This window comes from Apteryx rowi, unplaced genomic scaffold, assembly GCF_003343035.1.
Source record: "Apteryx rowi isolate R43461 unplaced genomic scaffold, aptRow1 scaffold_22, whole genome shotgun sequence".
NCBI lineage: Eukaryota > Metazoa > Chordata > Aves > Apterygiformes > Apterygidae > Apteryx > Apteryx rowi.
The window spans coordinates 4,916,397-4,929,712 of NW_020448530.1; the positions used below are offsets into that span (position 1 = coordinate 4,916,397).

The 13,316-nt window shown below is 35.2% G+C and overlaps 1 protein-coding gene across 5 annotated transcripts in view; it reads left to right on the top strand.

Moving 5' to 3' along the window:
* The window catches only part of RGS12 (regulator of G protein signaling 12), a 91,856-nt gene that overhangs the window by 34,608 nt on the left and 43,932 nt on the right, over positions 1 to 13,316 (top strand). The window lies entirely within an intron of this gene.

The following is a 13,316-nucleotide window of genomic DNA, read 5'->3' on the forward strand; positions in this document are numbered from 1 at the left end:
CTGGTCCCTTTATTTCAAAAATGTACTAGGATATATTAGAAGTAGAAAAGGTTTATGAAGGGGTGAAAAGAGTACAAAATCATGAGTGGTATAGAAAAAGTGGCTGGGATTGACTGCTCACTCTCTTTTGGGTCAAGAAGTAGGCACCATTAAATGAAGGTAGTTGGAGCCAGGAGCAAAATAAATGAAAGGACACAGAGTGCTGTGGATGCAAGAAATCTGCATGTCTTCAGGGGGAAAATGGTCATGAGTTTGGAAAAGAGAGCTGAAGAGACAAACCGTGCCATGTTTAGGAAATCTCCTGCACTAAAAATATCTGGAGCCTGGGAGAGTATAACAAGGTAAATATCCCATGCGTTGCCCCCTACTATTCTTCACTAGATGTCCATGCGTGGYCACAACTGGAAAGGGAATATTGGGTTTGACAAACCCTTTTTTGAACTGATGTGGCCATTCTTATAATCTTAGACTCAAGCATGGACATTGCTTTTCTTTACTAGGGCTGTGGGATTATGGATTGTATTCTAGGCACAGGAAGCTGGGCTGCCTTTCAATTGATGTAAAAATTGTTTAGCACGCYCTTACTCCCGGCTTTATTAGCAGTGGCATCCAATTCCTACCTAAGGAAGAGAGTGCCATGCAGCACTCAGTCGCACTTTTGTCTTGGTGCAGGATAATTTACCCTACTAGTGCTGATGTCATATTTGTCAAAAGGGAGAGTTTTCTCCTTCTACCAGCATGTGAGTTTAAAATTCATGGATATCTATTATCTTAGCGTATTCTAAAATATTCTCCTCAACAGAAGTGGGCTTAAGTCCATGATTAAGTGGTTTCTTGAGGTGGGACCATTTGAACTATGCAATATAACCTCATATTCACTAAGCTGGTTTTTTTTTTTTTTTTTCATTTTAAATCTTGCCTGAAAGGTATTTACTATTTCTTGTTTTTAACTCTTGCTTACCTTTTAATTTTTCCTGTGTCATTGTCTGTTCTAACTTCTCCTATTAATTTTTAATGTCACATCCCCACATACTTTTTACTTGATTGTATATTTAACTTGTGTTTTCTTTCCCCCCCTTCTTTTTCTCATTTACTTGACCTTTACCTTCTACTTTCATTACTTTTGCTTTATTGCTTGTGATCATTAATCTTTTTCCCATGGTCTTTCTTATACTTCCTCTTTGCATGCAACTCATTTTTTGTTTGCAAAATAAGGGCTTACTGACACAGTTCCTCCTAAGGCCAATGTAAAGGGGGCTTTTTTAAAGGGGGCTCTGGGGAGCGTATACTGCTTCTGCTACGACAGTCTGGAGTATCTACTTTCTGGGGGAGACGGCACCTACATGTTTACTGGTTAGATCTTCTGCTGCAAAATAGATTGCTCATGTAATTCCAGGGTGGGGATGAGGAACTGGTGACTGTTTTTTTTTCATGCGTCTCTGTTCCTCCTCTCCTGTTTCTGTTTCTGTTACCTGATATGTCTATTTGTCACGTCACATGCTAATGTGAGTGAGGAATCATTTGTTTCTCTGCGAGACCTGGCTAATGTTAGGAAATGAATTAAAGCCTTACTGAATGGGCTGGATTGGTATTTCTAGAATATAGTCACAGAATAGATGCGGCACAAATGGTAGCACTATAGGCTCTGATTGAGTCTGACCCTGTGTTCCATGCTTAAACTGTTGGGATTTTGGCTGGGATCCATGGGATAAATCCTCATGGATTTATCAATCTGGTGAGATTTTTTTTTTAGAAAAGGGGGAGCTACCTGTGGAGCTTCTACTAGATGAGCATCATTATTCCTCAAAACGTTAAATCCTCAAAACATTTAATCTCTTTTTCTGATACTTAAAAACTATATAATAAAAATCCCCTCCCCTGTTTCCTGCCCTCTAGACCAAAGACCTGCAAAATGATAGTATTTAAACTTAGTTGGCCAGAAAGCATATGCAGTTCTTTCTGAAAATACAGAGATCCTGCTGATCTGTCTGGAGAGTAGGTGTGGTGTCAAAAATGACAAGAATCATGTTTCACCTGGAACAAGATCCTAGTAAATGCCAAAGCTTCGCTTACTCAAAAGAACATGGAGCATTTGGGTAGGATGAAATAGATTGCATAATCTGCATACGTGTGATTGTAATCATACTGAGACATGCACCTACATGCCAGAAACTGAAAGAAAATTCTGCCGAGTCTTACTAGTTTTAACCATCCTTTAAAAAAAAAAAAAAARGGGAAAAAAAAGGTAATTTTAGGTTATATTTTAAGTATTTTTAATAGGGATTGATGACCAAGATCATTCAGATAATATATTCATCGAAGAGGAATGTATTAAAAATGAAAATACTTTGGAGGAGAAAATGATGTTGACTCAATGCTTAAACAAGTTTGGACAAATGTTTAAGGCAGAGTCCTCTAGGCCTTTACTGAATGCTTTATACATTAGCAGATTCCTCAGCAGCATGTTGTTGTCTTTACAAAAGCTGCATTGTTACGCAGGACCTGCCTAAACAACATTTTAAAAGCTGCCTGTTCCTTTTGATGAGAAGATATAGAACCAGTATTGAGGGCGGAGAATGTGCTGGGGAGGGAGGAGAATGGGAGAGGTGTTGATAGGGCAACCGACAGAGAAGCTTCATTTTTTTACTGGACTCTGAAGAAGTAAATATGTGTTCAGAAAGACCTTGATAATAAAGTTGAAGGGACTGTTTCTTAACAATGAGCTATTAAACTATTTATACATGGAGAAAACTTTTACTGATAGTCAAGTGTCTGTAAGTATAAATTTTTGTTTGTCTAAAGTGAACAGAAAACAGGAATATGGTTTAATGACTAGTCTTCCGAGCTAAGAAATCTTCTCGCAATGAAATATAACTAGTGCTTCTAAGGATTCAATGAGTTTTTAAAGAGACAAAGTTCGTAAGTATAAGTATTTAAGTTGACTTTCTATATAAGCTCTATTATGAAGTTAAGAATATGTGATTTTTATAGCCAAATTTTTAATATATCTTTTGCATTATATTGTTTTTAAAATGTTGAGGGAGTATAGTAAATACAACAATATTTCTTTAATCAACTTTTTTATAAAAAGTCACTTAATTTTCATTATGCTTGTACATATGTTTCCATAAAGCAAGAATGTCATGCTAAAGTTATAAGTTATCTTCCAGTTGTCACAGTGTTTCTTTTAAGGTGTACAGCTAAAGCGATTCTTCTTCCATCTGGATTTTTATCCAATGAAACAAAATCCAGATGGTATGAGTTATTAAAATAAGCATACTTCTATATAGAATACAGAATTTCTGGGATATTAAGATTTCAGACCTGTTTTAATTTCTTGTTGCTCAGAAAACACACATTTTGTAAGTAAAGATCCTAGCTGTATTATCAAATTTTGACACAGTCTTATTCTTTATATACATATATCTTAAAAGATGTATGTATATGTATCTACATATATCGCAAAGTGTCATTCTCTTTAGTGCTCAAAGTATGTCAGCAAAATTGATGTGTGTTTTTAGAATGAAAAGGGAAAAAACAGACTTGTGAGACTTAAAAAGTTAAAAAGCTATATGTGCAGTTTTTATTTAAAAAGAAATAGTTTTCATGTTCCGCTTTATATTGATTCCCCCAAAATCTATTGACTCTTGGAAGCTCCACTGCAGTAGTAGGGAATTCAGAAGCGGCTTAATGCATGCGAGTGATCTGTCTCTTAATCATATCCTCCTTAATAAGTAGTTTAATTTTAATTTATTATTGGGCTGCAAGTCATCTTCCATCTGGGTGGCCAAGTTATGCATGCTGTTGATGCATGTTTTTATTAGTGGAAGGAATTCATATGTCTTAAAATGTTGATCAACAGAACAAGAAAAATAGTGATGTTTCCTTTTCCGGAAAAGATTTTTGAAAGAAGTATATTCTTTTATAATCAGTTTACAATCAGACTACAGAAGTCTTTTTCAGTGTTTAAAATATGGCTTTCAGAACTAAATATTTGTTTTTAGAGTAGATTTCTGGGTGGCAAATCCTCCTGAACCTTAATCCTCTAAAAATCGAAGCCTTCGAGTTTTAGGGAGACAGCAGGGGGCACTCTTAGCAGCCGTTTGCATCCAGTTTCTTGGCTGACTTGATTGTATTGGAAGTCTTAATATTTAAAAAGACGGCTTGCATTTCAGTTATTTTTAACTGAGCAAATTCCAAATAGCTTAGCTTAAAAGATATTTTTGTTAAGATCACCTTGGAATAGGAAGGACTTTTATCTTGAAAGCTGATAGAGGGAAACCGCAGTGTTGCGAACCTGAGAATCTTCTCTCTTTTAATCAGTAGCACGTTGCCGTCTGTTTGCTGTTGAAGAGCTGACAAATCCTTGACAAAAGCACATCTGGAGAGCTAACAGAAAATTTAGAGAATTAGAAATAAAAATCATTCTGTTTTATTTAAATGTTTTCTTAATTTGTATGTAGACTTTGATTCTTTTGCCTTTTATTTTAGTAACTAGAGTCACTGAGCTAAATAGTATTCTTAACAAATTGTTTTATTCTGATTTTCATGCAAGTAGTTGTTTCTTTCTTTGACATGAAATAAAAAAAGAAATACTTGATATTGATGAGATTAAGCTTTCTGGCAGAGTTGTTAGTGCATTCTGCCAATGCCAAATTTACTTCAGGAATTTGTGTTACTAAGAGCTGATCCAGAGGTTTGTCTCTTTCTAGTTGCCTGGCATTTTTTGTATGCATTTTCTTCCTTTAGGAGTCAAGAATATATTCAATTCTATTCATCTTGTGACAAGTGAAAACTTACCCAGGCTTCCTGTTATTCTGTCTTTCTCTTGAGCTTTTTCTTTTCTGCAAACAACTGTACAAAAGAGGATAGGAGCAGGAAGTGGAGAGGAGGTAGAAGAGAAAAACAGATCAGCAATATCTGGGGTCTCTACCCCTTCCCACAGTTTAGCTTCTAAGCAGATGGATGTGGGTTTACAAATGCCTTCTTTGGTATATCTGAATAAGTGTTTTGAAGCTGTTGTGTCGTATTTTAACACTTTCTGTTAATAGCTTTGCAAATTGATGTTCTTCAGACTGTGAAAGGGACTGGATCCTTCTGCTTCTGACCTTTGAACTTTGACTGGCCTGACTGGTTTACAAATATGAATTTGATACACAAAATCACAAGATTTTGAACGTGGAAGCTGCTGAATTAACCTATGAAAAAATAGAGGAGAAATAATTTTTACAAGGGGATTCAGAGTCAGGTGACTTTTTATAGCCATTACCATTAACAGGTATTGTCTAATTGGTGGGGCTTATTTTCAGTGCTACTAAAGTCACTGTATGGAAAAAATGTGGATATGCAGTGCTCCGTTGGATGAAATAGAATCAGCTAACCTAATGGTCTGTTTAAACTACAGGATTATTAGGTTTATAACACCAAGTATGAATGCCTTGAATGTATAAAACATTGCCACACACAGTGTTCCTAATAATGTTCCAATACAGTTGCCCTAGTGAAGTGCTGGTCTTGCAGCTACATCCAGTAGCATGTTTCTTTTCTAGTCATTCTCATGTTCTTGTGGGTAAAAACCACACCTGTTAAAACTGTGTTAGTACAGTTGGTCTTTCAAGTAGATTCCTAGAGGACTTAGGTCTATCGTACAGCAAGCGCTATGGTTAAAAGTCCTTTTTTGTGTTCCCCTGTAGGGGCGTTCACAGGAAAGTTCTCTAGGATGTCTCTGATCTACTTGTGCTTTTTATTTATGAGATGTAGTGATTATTGTGCACCTGATCACCTGTGTGTTTGTAACAGGGCTGCTCTGTGGTTGTTTGAGGGACTGACAATGCAAATACTTTCCCCAGCCCACCTGGTCTAGTGTCAGGCAATATGCAGCATTTAAATATCTCTGTTAGTGGCATTTTTTTCTTTAAAAATTGTAAATTTTTAATACTTAGCCACACGTGACAAAACTGTTGTTATGCACAAATATCACAGGGATTTGTTTCTTTAGTCCTAAAATAATGGAGGATGTAATTTGTGAAACACATTCCTTCTGTCTGCCTRCTCATTTGCTTTCATTACACTTCTTTGTGGTATTAAACACTTGTAAAAGACAACACTGTGAAGTGCACTGGTGTGCCTATCCAAACTAAGAATGCATCACAAAATGGATTTTGTCCATTGTAGCAGTTTGCCTGTGTCTCTGGAGTGCTTGATAAAGCATAGTGCCTCCATTTTCATCTGTGATTAGCTTAAAATTTCTTCTCTGATCACTCTAAATTAAACCCAGAAGACTGAATTGTTCTGTTAATCAAGACTGTTCATCCTAAATGCTAAAATAGGAGCATCTGCAGACTTGGATTGTCTTTTGCAAGCTAGTCTTGCTGTGAGAGCTTGAAAAAGGGCTCTGCTTTTTGCCTCAGTTTCTCTCTCTATAAGTTCAGAGTAATATTTGCCTGCTTCATAGGGTTGTTTTTATATTAGGGGCACAATCCAGGAACTGTCTGTATGTGGGGGATTGCACCTGCTACATTGAAGAAGGAAGAAGATTATTCTTTTCTAAACCACTTCTAGTGAATCCACCTTGGATTTAAGGACACCACTAGCATAAAAATGCCCCCTAATCATTCTTCAGTTTTAACTCTGGTATTTAATTTTAGCAGAAACTTGTATTCCGATTGCTTCAAAAAAAAAAAAAAAAACCCAAAAACAGAAATTAATGATTCTCTACTTCCCAGATACAGTCTCTTGAAGACACTGCTCTAATGGGCAAGTTAATGTCTCTTACATTACAGGTAGCTGATTTTGCTCTCTATTGCTCCAGAGCTATCCACAGGGAAGCACAGGCCTGAGCAGTGAGGAAGGAAGGGCAGAGTATCACTTAATTCCTGAAAGCAGAATTTTGTCTCAAATGACAATGGATTACTTCTAGGTTGAACCAAATATACCAAGTTTCCCTGTACTGCAGATTTTTACATGCAGTTTACAGTGTTAATCACTGAAAAGTTAAGCAAAATAGACCATTTGAGGTCTTTCTTTATTCTGGCTTGCATTATGTAAACCTCTGAAAATAGTGGTTTACTGTGTAAATGTTTCTAAAACTAATGTTAGGGTGATTAGCTAATGTTTTGCTGAAAACTGTCGTGGGAATCTGTTTTATTGAATAYAGGACTATCACACAATTCAACTTCATTTTATTTTCCTGAGTTGTTATAGGAAATGTTTTAAAATACAATCAGCGTGATTTATACAAAATGATCTAGCTTTTCTGGTGAGAGATAATTGAGATCTAATCTGAATCCCTGACGAACCACAGCTTCCTGCATTGGCCTGTTGCTATGGGTAACATAAAGGGAGTAAAATAGAACTTCATACGAAATGCCTTTAAACTTTACTGGCATGTACAGGCATGGAATAGGGTTGAATTTTTTAGTTTAATCTTTGAGAAGCTGATGTGTTAAGGAAATGTGTTTTCCATATTAAGTGAAGATGAATTTAGGAAGAGTACTGTTAGGAAAAATAACTGCTGTTTCTTATGAAGAGCGGGTAAGTGATATGAATTATATTTAGCTAAGGCAAGACATCGTTGCAGTGAGAAATTAGAAGAGAGTATTGTTACTGGCAAGGAATTAGAGAAGAATATTATCAGCTTCAGAAAGCTTTTTGCTTAGCTTTCAAGCTCTTTTACTTTAAAGAATTTGAGTTAAAATTCCTTTGTAAATGCAAACATTTGGTTTTATTATCGTGGAAGAATAAAGGGAGACAACCTTATTGTACCAACTAACATTCAGATTTTTGGGATGTATTTGTAAACTGTGTCCAATATATATAAAGCTAAAAAATCAGTAGGTTTATAATCTGTGTATTTTTAAGTCTGTACAAAGTATTTTGTGTATGTCTTTTTGTACCATTATATCAATATTATATCTGTAGGTAAAACTGCATATATTTTTGTATATACCCTTATCAAAATAATTTTAAGGGTGGACTTGACACTTAAGCCACTGTGTTTAAATGTGATAAGATTGGGTTTGTTTGGTATAAAAAGTTGAACATTTATTTCTTAAAGGAATTCCAAATGTCACATAACTTATTGTTCATATGTTGCTTTTACAGATTAAAATGATTGACAAATAATTGACCTTCAGAGAAAAAATATTCAATGAAATTATTGTACAGTAGTTGTAGTATATTTCTTTTCCTTGGGAATTCTTATATCTGTAATACTTCTGTATTAACTATAAATGCACTTCTTTGGCAGAGAATCGAAAAGACAAATTATATAATAGTTCTCCTTTAAGTGGCATTGTAAGAGGGAATCCTTTTCATTAAAATATTACTGCAATTAATTTAATGGTTTAGAATTTTAACTACACACTAATATTGAAGTGATAAATATATTTGAGAKGACTTACTGGAAGGAAGGTCTAGTAGAAATTTGCAAGTAATCTAGCTTTAATTTTGATTTCAAATGTTAGAACAATGTTTATCATATTGTGAGACGTAACCCCCCTCCAAGAGATCATGGGTGTTCATGGCATTTGTACAATGCTGTTAACACTCAAATGCATTTACAAGGACAAAAATACATGTATGCAGTGCAAGTCCTAGAGCAGTGTGACTGAATATCTAGAGACCTGCCTATATTTCATACCCTGGCAAAAGGAGAAGTTGCTTCAGCTGGTTTAATGAGAAGTTTGAGCAAAGCTAGATGCAAGCAGACAGTCTGCTGAGCGATAGGCTTTCTCGGAGCTAAGTGACAAAATGTTTGAAAGGTGGCTATTTGTAGTGGGTATTTAAATCTTCAGTGTTCTGCCTCTGGAAGAGCATGACAATTTTCCCAAACTTATTTTGTATATTTAAATCGTATGAGAGAATTGGTTTAGAAGATTGGTGTAGCTAGATAAGGAATGCTGTTCTGAGCTTAAAGGCTTAATTAGAGGGGCTTTTGTAACATAGTGTATTATATTATATAGTGTATTATATTAGACAGTGTAATACTGTAGTAAGTCAGTCTAGCAAAATCTGAAGGCAGCAGTCAGAGAACTCTCTGGATGCAGCAAAAAGTTGGTGACCATATTAGAAGAAAGAGTGCCTAGGGCACATAGAAAGGTCATTTTTAACCCCTTTTTCTCTGAATCTTTGTTGATTCAGATCCTGATGCTCAGGAAAGAAACAGATGTTTCTGTTTAGTCTGTGATTTTTGTCATTGTGAGGGTAGGGGAGGAATACTTTTTCACTCTGGTTTTAGGTTTTATCCCTTCTCATCCCAGAAGTAGTTGGAAATGTTTGTCTTTTTTGTTTCAGGAAGGCACTCACCCATATTCTATTAATATGGATGATTTCATGTTGCTCCATTTTATTGCTCAGGCCTGGCATTTCCTAGTATGTGTCACCCCTCCCAGTATCTCCATCTTTGCATTTCTTCTTGTGTACTTCAGCATGACTTGAATGGCAAATCTTTAGGGGGGAAAAAAGACATTTCTGTGTTTTGTTACCTGGGCAGTCTGCATACAGGGATTTTTTGGCTCAGGGTAGTGTCTGGGATATGAATTACAGTGTTTTTTGTTTCTCTGCATCATGGTTTTATGGCAAATTTTGACAATAGTTGCTTATTCTCTTTCCTGACACCTGATCGATCTAAAAGAACATTTTTGCATTCCCTGAAACTAAGTGGCTTTCATAAATGACAGTTTCTGTCAACTGAAAGATGGTCTCAGACTAGTTTTGTGCACACTGATGCACACGTCTAAGAAGTTATGTACAATGAAAACAAATGTTTTACACTACTTCAACCTTGTGAATTGCATTCTCCTTTATGCCCTTTCTCCCTAGGTTATTCTGTTGTTGGTAACCAGATTCTACATTGTCTATTTCTGTTCCAGAATGAGAAGTTCATATACTCATAAAGTAGTCTTCTCCTGTGAATTATTTTAAATGAATCCTCTTTTAGATGGATTGCAAGCAGATCATGAACACGGCATCAAAAAACTCATGGGCCCGTCTGTCTTTTCTACCTTGCAAAGGGAGATGATACCAAGAGAAATTTTACATGTTCTCTCTTGCTCAGAACTACTATCCAATCTATGTTGAAGTATTTGCCTATTTCCTTGGGCCTAGGACATTTTTAATGAAGCATGAAAACTGGGAAGCTATTGTTCAGCTTGCTGGCTCTGGCGCTAACCTCCTCACTTGGATCACAGGGATCAAGATCTTGCCCTGAAATGTAAGGAAGAGTTGCATCCTCCAACTTTAGTATGTGCGTATACCTTGGTTGCCAAGCCAGCTGGATGAGCAAGCAGAGTTCCCATGAAGAGATAATGGGAAGACATTTTAGTTTTCCTAAACTGGATTTATTTTTTTTATTTTAGTAATTTGTTACTGTCAGACTCCTGACATATACCAGGGGCTTTTTACTAAGTTAATTTGGAAGTCAGGCTAATTTGAAGAACTAATTTCAGTTCTTATCTGGTTGTGAAAGATTTGAGGGTTGAATACAATTCTGATTTTATCTCTGAGTGATAGCTCATGTGTACATTCACAAAATGAATACAGATATGTCCTGTCATTTGGAATGAAATACTTTATTTACTTTCACATTATCTCTAACTGGCATAGGTTCCTACCCCATCCTTGCTCATCTTTCAGAAATGGCTACATATATGAATTGTTGAATCTTAATAGTTTTTTAACAGGTAAGTTTTCTAATAGGTATTTCTTAATAGGTATGTGTTAAATGTTAACTTTCATGACATAATCAGTCTTTATATGTACACTTGATCAAATTTTGCCCTGAAGAGCCTTCAGTGGTGGTAGGAGTGAGCACTGAAGAATGAAAACCGGCCCCCAACATATAATGAATTTTTAAAATGAGATCATCATACAATTAAAAAAAATCTGGTCTTGCAACTTGCATCTGTGGACAAATCTAGACAAGTTTTAAGTGAACACTTTAGAAGAGAAAATGCTTTGTCTAAATGTCGACTGTATGCAATTTCTGACAGGTTTATATTAAGATTTCTAAGTACTCACAAACATGTTTTGAACATATGACTATAAATTCTTATGTAATAATTACCAGCTGTAGCTTCCAGCTGGTTTTGTTAAATTTAGTGAATGTAGTTTAGGTTACATAGGTGAAACAAAATAAATGTTCTTGTTATAAATTTTATTGTGATCTAGAAAAGTGCTCTGGAGTTTTAGTGGCACTGTTATATATAAAAAAGTATTGTGTATTTGGAATATATCAAAACCAAAGAGCAAATTTGAAATATCTTAATAACATAGAAGTAGGTTGTTGACATTGGAAAACCAGATTTTCTTATCTAAATAGGTACAGCTTTTCTTTTTTTTTTTTTTTTGGTACGTTTAAATGTAGTAATTACCAAAAGCGCTGCTTAGAGCGATTTTAAGATAATGATACATTATCTAACATACATTAGCCAAAGCCTTTAAAATAAACAAAACACACAAAACCAACCTATGGTGTGTAGAAAGCTGATTGCCTTACCTTATGCTAATTGAGTTAAAACTGTGTTTCATTGTCCGTAGCACTTAAGTGGTAGTTTTAGTGTAAGGTTTGAACTTTATTATGAAATCATACTGTTTTTCCTTTCAAACGTTATTTTACAATTGTTAACCTCCAGTTACCAAAAATAGTAGTGTATATATTCTTTCTACTATCATGCAAATCCTATTAATTTCACTTGACACGTGAAGGGGAATCATATTTGGTGTTTGAATTTAGATTCACACATGCTGCCAAACTAAATGACCATTCCTAAAATATGCATATTTTGCAACCTTGTTTATTATTTTGTCTAGTGTGTAAACTGATGCTATTACTTTATTTTGAGTCATCCTTTTCTTCATTCTTCCAATAATGACATTGAAATTGTGTTCATCAGCTTTACTGTACAGTATGTGAATAAGAAATTAGAAGCAATCATATTTATAAAAATGTTCAGTAATGTAAAATGCATTTTCTAAATTACAAGCATGAATTAAATTACAGCTTCTGAATACCTAACATGCTTGCTACACCTACTTGCAAAATATAAGTAGAATAGGTGCAAGTAGAATAGGTAAATCTCACTGAAGATCTGTGCCCAAAACAGTAGTACTTTGATACCTGAAACAGTGCTATTAATAAAAAGTGAGGCCTAGATACAATTTCAATTGTACTGTTGTAGTTCACAGAGTCAGAAGCATCTTGTGTAGCTTCACAAGAAATGTCATCTTTTTCTACACGTTTTCCATGAAGGATGCATTTGTATTTATCTAAATTAGCAGTAGAGGAATGATGTCAATAGAGGTTAATTAGACTTTGAAAATTCCAGAATACTTGTATTTAATATTAAAAATTAGATCTCTAGTCTCTGCTGATTATGTGATTGATGATGATGCAAGAGTTTATAACAACACAGCGATGTTCTTCAGATAATGCTTAACAGTAATGCAAAATTCTGCAGTTAAAGACAATAGGAAAGAAAAGGAAAAGAAGAAATTATTATGGTTACTAAAGGTTTTTATGGATTTTGAGGGGGAAAGGGAATATTTGTTGCCAAGGCTGAAAAATACAGACGAGCTATGGATAGACGGCTTTTCTTTTGGGTGTGTATATGTAGGGTTTTCTTCTTCTTCTGTGTATCTTCTGTCTTGGATATATTTGTCATTCTTGCCTAGTTTAGTTGAAGAGCAGTATAAGAGTTTCTTTTTATCTATTTAGGAAGTCAATGAAAGGCTCAAGGACAGCTTAAATGACCAGGAAAAGATTGCCGAAATTAAAATAACAGTAATTTTTAATAGTTGTTAAAATCAGAACAAATTTGAATCTAAAAATCAGCTGTCCAGATCTCAGCAAAAGCTCAGCTGAGCATCGAAGGGCAAATATCAGTACTCTGGAGTTCATGTTTGGGAAACGTTCACCTACTTCTTTTGACAGAAATATTTGCTGCCCTGAGGCAATTTGCAGGCAAAGGTGAGAATGCTAGAGGAGATGAACACTGAAGTGTCCACATTCCTCTAGAAGTCTAATTGTCCTTGAAAACGTGGTGTAAAGACTAGCAGAAATGGCAAGGAGTTCTTACCTCCATCCCAGCTTATTGGAAACACTCTTACATGCTCTTGGCTCTGCGGAAGTCCGAAGTCATCAGCAGGGGAAGTTTTCGCAATCCTCTGACTGACAACATATCTGAATTCTAATTTTGATTTATTTGCAGTCTGAAAAAAGAAGAAACTTCCACATATCTCCATATATTGCAGCAAAATAAAGTATATGAGGTGTTGTTTTCATTTTAAGTGTTTGCAGGCCACTTTTAAAGACCGTT